The 10052-nt window shown below is 45.4% G+C and overlaps 4 non-coding genes across 4 annotated transcripts; all 4 read right to left on the bottom strand.

Annotated features, from left to right (window-relative positions):
• Nucleotides 1-2015: 2015 nt before the first annotated feature.
• trnas-aga (transfer RNA serine (anticodon AGA)) lies at nucleotides 2016-2097 on the bottom strand. Its single transcript has one exon. It is a non-coding gene; the product is annotated as a tRNA-Ser (tRNA).
• Nucleotides 2098-4035: 1938 nt separating this feature from the next.
• Nucleotides 4036-4107, bottom strand: trnag-ucc (transfer RNA glycine (anticodon UCC)). The gene has a single exon. It is a non-coding gene; the product is annotated as a tRNA-Gly (tRNA).
• Nucleotides 4108-4465: 358 nt separating this feature from the next.
• Nucleotides 4466-4549, bottom strand: trnar-ucg (transfer RNA arginine (anticodon UCG)). The gene is given in 2 exon segments: nucleotides 4466-4501; nucleotides 4513-4549. It is a non-coding gene; the product is annotated as a tRNA-Arg (tRNA).
• A 3399-nt stretch (nucleotides 4550-7948) lies between these two features.
• trnat-agu (transfer RNA threonine (anticodon AGU)) lies at nucleotides 7949-8022 on the bottom strand. Its single transcript has one exon. It is a non-coding gene; the product is annotated as a tRNA-Thr (tRNA).
• Between the last annotated feature and the right edge of the window lie 2030 nt (nucleotides 8023-10052).

Here is a 10052-nt window from a genome sequence, read left to right as displayed (position 1 = left end):
AAAACTGTTCTCGGACCCTTGCTGTTTGTCATTTTCATAAATGACCTGGATGAGGAAGTGGACGGATGGGTTAGTAAGTTCGCCGACGATACGAAGGTTGGTGGTGTTGTGGATAGTCTGGAGGGATGTCAGAAGTTGCAGCGGGACATAGATAGGATGCAGGACTGGGCGGAGAAATGGCAGATGGACTTCAACACGGATAAATATGTAGTGGTCCATTTTGGCCGGACCAATGGGATGCAGGAGTACAATATCAAGGGTAGGAGTCTTGGCTGAGTTGAAGAGCAGAAGGATCTTGGGTTCTGGGTCCACAGGACTCTTAAATCGGCCTGGCAGGTGGAGGATGTGGTCAAGAAGGCGTATGGTACACTGGCCTTCATCAATCGAGGGATTGAGTTCAGGACTCGGGAGGTAATGCTGCAACTTTATAAAACCCTAGTCAGACCCCACTTGGAGTACTGTGCGCAGTTCGGGTCGCCTCACTACAGGAAGGATGTGGAAGCTATTGAGAGGGTGCAGAGGAGATTTACAAGGATGTTGCCTGGATTGGAAGGCATGCCTTATGAAGATAGGTTGAGGGAGCTAGGTCTCTTCTCCCTGGAGAGACAAAGGTTGAGAGGCGACCTGATAGAGGTTTATAAAATGCTGAGAGGAATAGATAGGGTGGATTCTCGTGGGCTATTTCCCAGGGCTGAAATGGTCGCTACGAGCGGACACAGGTTTAAGGTGCTGGGAAGCAAGTACAGAGGAGATGCTGGGGGAAAGTTTTTCACTCAGAGGGTGGAGAGTGAGTGGAATCGGCTGCCGGCGGCGGTGGTAGAGGCGAACTCGCTGGGGTCTTTTAAATGACTTCTGGATGAGTATACGGGATCTAATGTGTTTGGAAGTTACAGAAAGTTCTATGGCTTGGTAGGTGTAGATGTGATTTGCGCAACTTGTGGGCCGAAGGGCCTGTTTGTGCTGCAGTGTTCTATGTTCTATATATAAAACCTCGATCTGTACTAAATGGATTTTGTATGCAACCGGAGTATTACACCAGAAGAGGGAACATCTTAACATGCAAAAATTTACAGACAATAAAAATCCTCACGGAGAATCTCTTTTACACAACAGGGAACAAGTTTGCAACAGAAAGGGGCATATTAATAGAACAGATCTGTGTCTCACTGCTCTAACTCACTGTATCCCTCCATCCCCTCTCATCAACTCTATATGAAGGCGGGATCTTGTTGTTTAGTGACTGAGTGCACACAATCTGTATCTACATCTGATCGAATAGAATTCAGCTTGTGAACAATATCACCATTTGAACCAGCTCTGGGTTAACCCAGGCACAGCTCTGATTGGCTGCAGCCCCCTGAATCTGGGGAACAGACACTGTGAGCATCGCCGGCCTCAGAGGCTTTCACAGTTACTGAGCTGGGAAACTCCAACTAATCCCCGAGAATCCACAGCACAGAGCGAGAGGAGAGGAAAACCTGTCCTGGGAGCTGTCAATCTGAGACACAGTTTGACCTGTCAATGTGCAGATGTGAAGCTGCTCCTTCCATTCCCAATCTGCTATAACCAGGAGTTCCTAACGCCCAATAATGACCAGCTTGCAGCAATGTGTTTGAATGAACACGATGTCATATCATCCAAGCAGCATTTTGAAATGATCATTCAGTGTATTCTGATGAAATTTATTTCTTATGTTCTGTGTGTCATTCCATAAGAATCTTACCTCTGAAATGAGACCTTTTTTGTCCTTGTGCTCCTGATGCTGTTGTTTTACAATCTGCTCACATTCTGATTTCCCTCATGGAACCAGAGAAAGGGAACAACACTGAATCATTCGGCTTATCTTGTCCATGCCAGCCCGAGGGCACCCAGGTGTCCTCTTCAAGCTCACCTTCCTGCACTCGGCCCGGAGCCATGGAGCTGAAAGCATGATGGTGATCCACATACTTGGCACCAAAATACCAGAAGGAGTCCCGGCTCTGGGGCTGCCGGAAGCAAACACTTTCAGTGATAATCGCTGCAAGCAGGACTCGAACCTGCGCGGCGAAACCCCATTGGATTTCTAATCCAACGCCTTAACCACTCGGCCATCGCAGCACCACGAGCCATGAGACTAATAATCACCTCAGTAGCGTTCATACTAACTTCATCAGGCACCGTTATTGTACAGAGCTCAGTGTGTGAGCTGAAATTTGTTCCTCTACTTTTGTATCTTTGTCTCTGACGGAGAACTCACTTACTGGGTCAGAGACTTGTTTTTGTATCTCAGTAATTTTTCATTACAAACAAATTTGGTCCGAATAAAAAGAAAAAGAGAAATCTCTATTGTATTTCATTATCATAAAATGTTGCGCTCGCCCTGGTTTTGTCCACTCGGTTGAAAACACAGGAGGAAGTGGATAAAGTTCGCAGCAAATTGCGACTGCGATGGCCGGGAATCAAACGCGGAGTTAGCTGCTTGGAAGGCAGCTATACTCACCACTATACCACCATCCCTCACTGCGCTTAAGCAGCCCTTATTTTAAGAACAAAGAACAAAAACAGCCCCGGAAACAGGCCCTTCGGCCCAACGAGCCCGCGCCGCCATTTTAATACTACCAGTTCCCCCCTCCACCCATGACCCTTATCTATTGTTTTTATAGCCATCCACATTGAGGGAAACTAACTTAGGGACAATTTATTACTTCCAATCAGCCTAACAGCACATTTTTCGGGTGCGGCAGGAAACCGGAGCACCCGGAGAAAACCCACGCAAGCACGGGGAGAATGTGCAAACTCCCGCAGACACCGTCCCAAATCCATGTGTCTGCCCAGCAATCAGTGATAGTCACTGAGCTGTCGTCTTGCCCAGTATCTGGTCCAGTTTAAGCACACACTAACGACATGAAGCACTGGGCCAATCTCGAACATTCAAGATCAGCTCAAGTACAACCCATCACGTGTATGCCCCTCGTTGGACAACAAGGCGGACCGACTTAAACTTGTAAATGAAAAGAGAAAAAACATTATTTTCAGACCATATCCTTTTACATTACCAGGGACGTCCCAATGCTAATGAACCTTATTTCAAACAATCTCCTACACCCTCCCATTTCCAACCCACTGCTGTGCCTGTCTCAGTTACTCTTAAACAACTCCAGCGTGCCTGCCTCCACTACCTTACTTGGCAGAGCATTCCATATCCCCACTACCCTCTGTGTGAAAAACCTCCCTCTAATATCCGTAGAATCAGTTATAATTACGGAACTACCTCCGTTGCTGATTTCATCAGACACCAGGTCTGTCCATGGGACTGTTTGCAAAGTGAACTTGGCTTGTCTCGTTTTTCTGGACAGTTTAAGGCCACCTTTTTACTATTCTTTCTAACTGAGAATTCAATGATTTGTTTTTGCTCATGGAACACGTTATGATTTTGCTCATGGAACCATCGAAAGAACCAAAGTGACAGCACCGAAGGAAGCCGTTCGGCCCATCTTGTCCATACCAACCCGAGGATACCCAGGTGTCCTTTCCAAACTCAGCTGCCTGCACCTGGCCCAGAACCATGCAGCTGAATGCATGATGGAGATCCAAATACTTCATAGCAAAAACTCCCCAGGATGGCTGCCCGAAGCAAACATTTCCAACCATAAGCGCTATGAGCAGTGTTGGAATCTTGCCGGGGAAACCCCATTGGATTTCAAATCCAGCGCCTCAACCACTCAGCCATCGCAGCTGCTTATTTAGCAGAATAATGTAACCACCTCAGTAATGTGCAGATATTAACTTCATCAGGAACCAGGATTGTGCAGAGCACAGAGTGTGAGCTCAAATTTGTTCCTCAACTTATATTTTGTATCTCTGTCTCTGAATTCTTTTATTTGGTCGGAGACTTGTTTTTCTATTTAAATATTTTTCCATTGAAATCTAATTACGTCGGAAGAGAAAATGGAAAAAAAAACCCTCTGTTACTGTCGAATATTGTGTTCACCCTGTGTTTGTTCGCTCCGTTTAAAGTCCAAAAGGCCGCGGATAAGACTCTAAATAAATTATCAATGCGATGGCCGGGAATCGAACCCGGGTCAACTGCTTGGAAGGCAGCTATGCTCACCACAATACCACCATCGCTCACGCTGCACGCGGCGTTGATATTTGTGTTAGTTTTAATTACGGAGCTTCCTCAGTTGCTGATTTTATCAGGCACCAGGAGAGCCCGGAGCGCAGTTTGGACAGAATTCTATTGAATAGATTGTATCAAAGCCTGTTGCTCCATTCGGGAGCATCAACAATTTATTAAGATCTCAAAGATAAGATTGATTTCTGGGGCGGAGGATAAAATAATGAGATTAGAAAATTGAATGAACAAAACAACAAGGAAATACATTCTGAGAAAGAACCCTGCAATGTTTGCAAGAAAACGCAGAGCTTTCAACTGAAGAAGGACATTTCGTTTTTTTGGGAACTGCAACCAGATTTCTGCATAAAACGACCGCGACAGGACTCGAACCTGCAATCTTCTGATACCTTCACTATCCGAAGTCAGACGCCTTATCCATTAGGCCACGCGGTCGACACATGAGTACACCGTCCGAATGTCAGTACCATGTGAATACCTACCGAGGTTATATTTATTCTCAGTTCTATTTTTGGATGTTTTACTGATTCCCAGATGCCACAAACTGAAGGGGAATCCCCAGTGTTTGTAACCGGTAGAAAACTGAAGATCATTTCCAACATTCTTGGCTGCCTGTCTGTGTGGAGATTGCACGTTCCCCCCGTGTGTGTGTTTACTTCGGGTGTTCCGGTTTCCTCCCATCTCTAACGAAGTGCAGATTAGGCGGATTGGCCAGGCTAAATTCCCCCTTATTGTCAGGGGGATTAGTAGGGTAATTAGGTGGGGTTACAGAGAGGGATTCTCTGTCGGAGAGTTGGTGCAGAATGGTCGGTGCGGCCTCATTCCGCACTGTGGGGATCCTCTGCCTCCTACACATCCTGTCTTCAATCTTCAATGCCTGTCCCTGAATCCTTCTGCCAGCAGCTAATGCAGCAACTTCCCCCTGTGTACCTTGGTTCAATATGTTATTTTATTTTACACGTCTCTTACATCACCACTCAATCCCGTTAGCTGTAAAGAGTTAAAATCCGAATTATCCAGTCAAACCTTTGAGCTAAAATCCATCATCGACCGATCCAAAGCAGTAAATCTCATCTTCACCTTCGTCAGGACTCTCCCACACTTTCTAAAGTGTGATTACGGGGTCTGGGTACAATCCTAAAACAGCCGCAGATAATCAGAGCTTTATAAAGATTGAGCAGAACTTTCCAGTTTTTATACTCAGTATCTCCGGTTCTGAAGCCAAGCATCCAATCCGCCTTACTGACGACTCTCTTAAAATCGCCTCTCTCCTTTAAAGATCTCTCTGACCCTCAGCTCCCTCTGAGCCTGCACACTGCTCAGAACTGGACCATTCAGTTTCTATTCCTTTTCCCCATATCTCCTGTCCAAATGCAGCACTGTTCCTGAGTGTGGGATTAATAATATGTTTCTACTATAATATCAGTGAGAGCTGAGACTGCAGCTTCTGTTTCTCCAAGAGAATCTTTCTGGATAAAGCCGGAATTTCCAAGGATTTCTGTAACTGATATATTATCTGATAAATTATCACCGCCCTCACTCACTCTATCGGTGTCTATCCCTCCACCCCCACTCAGTAACTGTATAGGAAGGGGGAATATTGTTGGATAATGACTGACTGCAGACAATCTGTATCTTCTGTTGATCAAATAGAGAGGGAGAGAGATTCTCACAGTCTCTTTGTGAGTGTGGATTAACCTTTTATATGCCCTCACAAACACAGTAATCCCCTTGCCTTTGTCAATTCCTAAGAAGTACTTGTACCTCTGAGGCCCTGGTGGACGGTTGAAGGGTGGGGTGAGGTTTGAAGGCGATGCCGCAGGGTGCTGAGTGTGAGACCAGCCGATTTTAAAGCATATGTGTAGGAAAGTGAAGAGTGAACTTGTCTGTTTGAAGATCACAGAAAAGCTGTGTCTGGAGCTGGGCCCGAGAGACAAGTTTTGTGTTGTCAGTAAATGAACTCCTGTAATGAAGACACAAAATCAGAAAGAGGAAATGCTGGAAATATTCAGCAGCTCCGGAAGCAGCTGTGGAGAGATATTCCTGTCGCCAGGATGTAACTCTCCAATTGGATACTTCACATTGCTCAGATCTGACACTCTCAACACCTTCCTGTAAGGAACAGGAAGGGCGGGAATTGGGTCTTTGTTGATTTGAGCAAACAGAGCAATGCAGCAATGAGAAGCTCCTCACCCCCCAGCGGCTTGGGGAAGGATGGGACTCAGATACAGGCCTCTGGCTGGGGTTCAAAATGGAATAAAAAACGTATCGAGTTTGAAATGTAAATGCCACAAAAATGGAATTCAATTCGATTTGTGCACAGATTTTGAACTTTGGCGGATGTAGTCAGGATAACCGATCTGTTTAAGGTGTTGTGTTCAGGTCGCAGTCTTCTTTCGGGGCCTGGGCTCAAATCCCACTTCAGAAACTGTTTTTTTTCCCTTCGCGAGGAACCATCCAAACCCAGGAAATCTCTCAGCACAAGGGCAGCAGATGCAGAGGAACAATGACCACCTGGAAGTTCCACTCCGAGACACACATCATCCGGACATGGAAACATATCACCGTTCCCATGGCTGGCTCACAATCCCGGAACTCCCTCCCTAACAGCAGTCTATGTGTACATACATCACATGGACTGCAGTGTCTCCAGAATGAATTCATCGCCAATTACTCAAAGAAAATTAATTTGGACAATAAATGCTTCCCGGGCCAGTGACACACATATCCCGTATGAATAAAGTATTTTCTTTTTTAAATCACTTCGTGCGACAGAAGGAACACAGCTGCCTTCAGAGCAGAAAACCGTGTGTGTGAATCACATCTCTAATTTTACACCAAATGTGTGTCTGAAAACAGTAAGTGGACCCAGCTCACGTTAAACCGTTCAATATTTAGTCGGATAGTTCACAGGTACGTTCCAATTCTGGCAGTATCTCCTTTTTCACAAATGCCACCAGATCTGGAACGTATTTCCAGTATTCCGCTGAACCTACCTAGCGCAGAGACAGGCTCTGTGGCTTAGTTGGTTAAAGTGCCTGCCTAGTATGTAGGAGATCCTGAGTTCAAATCCGCAGCGGTGACTGGGTTATTTTCCAATAGTATTTGCAGTTATGCCAATCCCTAAATCCATTTTTGCCTTTCCCTTCAAAGTGGATCATCTCCAACGATTGAAACATTTCGAGACTCCCCACATATATCTCGACTATTTGTTGAGATGATCCAGGTACTTTTATCATCTTGCAGTAAAAAAATCATCTGAACATACTCAATGTTCTCCCAACACAGATTTCCATTATTTTCTCAGGGAATTCCGAACACTGTGAAATGGCCTGAGAAACACACAATCCCGACGGTGCTGAAGGAGACCATTCTGACCATCGAGGCTGTACTGACCCTCCGACAGAGGATTGCACATAGGATCTATCCCCGCAGTGCCACACACCCACTCCGCTAATCTACTGATAGAAATACCTTGGGGACGAAGGGACAATCTAACATGGCCAAATCCATTCAACCTGCTCATCTTTGGAATGTGGGAGGAAATCCAATCACCTTGTTTCCTGAGATCATTTGTCTGGGTGAATTCAACTTGAACAGAACGACAGAAATTTGGCACCATCCTGGACAGAGCATCCCGCTTCATTTGCTTCCCATGTGTAAAAACTCACTCCCTCCACTACCGACACACAATGACAGCAGTGTGCACCATCTACACGATGCACTGCAGCAACTCAGTGAAGCTTCTTTGGCAGCACCTTCCAAACCCACGCCCATTGGGACCCAGAAGGACAAGCGCAGCAGAAAGATCAGGATAACATTGAAAAAGAGGCGAGGCTCCGCTGGGATTTGAACCCAGGATTTCCTGTTTACTAGGCAGGCGCTTTAACCAACTAAGCCACAGAGCCTGTCGCTGCTGCGGGGGGGTTCAGTGGAATGCTGGAAATACGTTCCAGATCTGGTGGTATTTGTGAAAAAGGAGACACTGCCAGGTTGTAGGACACTGGACTTTATTCATTGATTGTAGTTATTTGTAAGTTGTTGTTGCGTGTCTGCGCTCCTTAATCTTATTTATCTTCCAAAAGAAATGAAATATCTAATTGAAAAAGATATTACAATTTCTCACCCAACCAGCGAACGTTGCGTCAAACTTTAAGAAAGGTTTGTGATTTATTCTCGAGTCAGTGGATTCCCTGGGAGCCGGGTTAACAGAAACAGCATGGAGAGATGGCAGGGCAGGAAATGTCGGTGCCGAAGGTGAATGACATCAATGAAGCAGCAACTGCTTTGTTACTAACCTGATCCATAATCCGATTGTGGTGGGACTCAAACTCACAACCTTTAAGTGACTGAATTACCATCATTTGGAAGTCCAACGCGACACAGAGACACATGCTGAAACTTTACTTTACTTGTCCTTAGATGGATTTTTGACAATGTGGAAACTATTGATAAATTCAATAATCTCATAGTTAAAAGGTTAAGAGGGATTTCATTGATCGCAAGTCATGTTGGGACATCTGATGTCTGTTAAAACAGTTGTGGAAATATAGACCTGTTCCTCCTCTATACAGGAAATCTGTCCCTCACAGAATGATGCTCCCTTATCTCTCTTCCTCACTCCCCTGTACAGCTTGAAGTCTCATCTCGCAGGCCTGACAGTTGGGAGATACATTCTACTCTATCTGTCACGGGGCTGATCAGAACCTGTTCCCTGTTCCAGTTAAACACCTGCACAGAACACAACGCAAAGCTGGAAGCTGGAAATCTGACAAAAAAAAACAAAAAATGCTGGAAATGCTCAGCAGGTGAGGCAACATCTCATTAACGGAGATTTGTGTAAAACCAGCTCCTGAAGCACAGCACAGCGGCACAGTTTAAAGTTTCCTTTCATCCACAATGGATGCTCCATTCTATGATTTTGAACAATTCAAATTGAGAATGTGCATTGTTATTCTAGTCGCCACAGCCTGAAAACCACTTCAGTCATTGATGTCACCCTTGGATTTTAAATTTGTAAATCCATTCTCTATCTTTTTAAAGCTACTGTTGAAACTGTATCCAACACACGCTCAGTTCTTTGTGAGAGACAAGGAGAATTGAAGATATATTTGTCTAATTTTCCTTTGACTAAATTTGTCCAGAAGCAGAAAGGCGGGAATCACACTCAGCTCTTCATGAAACTCACCCGCTAAACATTGAAAGGTGGCAGTGTTTATTCAAGGGATGATTCTTGAACATAGAACATAGAACATAGAACATAGAACATTACAGCGCAGAACAGGCCCTTCGGCCCACGATGTTGCGCCGACCAGTTACAAAAACAATGACCCACTAGCCTATACCAATCCCTTTTCGTCCATAAACCTATCCAGAGATCTCTTAAACGCCCCCAAACTAGACGCATTTACAACCGCAGCAGGCAGGGCATTCCAATCCCTCACCACCCGCTGGGTAAAGAACCTACCCCTGACATCCGTCCTGTTACTACCCCCCCTTAATTTAAAGCCATGCCCCCTCGTGCTAGCTTTCTCCATCCGAGGAAAAAGGCTATCACTATCCACCCTATCTAAACCTCTAATCATCTTATATGTTTCAATAAGATCCCCTCTTAGCCGCCTTCTTTCCAACGAAAACAACCCTAGATCCCTCAGTCTCTCCTCATAGGACCTCCCCACCATACCAGGCAACATCCTAGTAAACCTCCTCTGCACCCTCTCCAACGCCTCCACATCCTTCTTGTAATGCGGGGACCAGAACTGCACACAGTACTCCAAGTGCGGCCGCACTAGAGTAGTGTACAGTTGCAACATTACACTGCGACTCCTAAATTCAATCCCCCTACCAATAAACGCCAAGACACCGTACGCCTTCTTGACAACCTTATCTACTTGATTCCCAACTTTCAGGGATCTATGTACACACACACCTAGATCCC

The sequence above is a fragment of the Carcharhinus amblyrhynchos genome, unplaced genomic scaffold (assembly GCF_965287045.1).
Source record: "Carcharhinus amblyrhynchos unplaced genomic scaffold, sCarAmb.v2.hapA scaffold_42, whole genome shotgun sequence".
NCBI classification, from domain to species: Eukaryota; Metazoa; Chordata; class Chondrichthyes; order Carcharhiniformes; family Carcharhinidae; genus Carcharhinus; species Carcharhinus amblyrhynchos.
The sequence above is the reverse complement of the archived record's forward strand: the minus strand, read 5'-3'. Positions and strand labels throughout refer to the sequence as shown.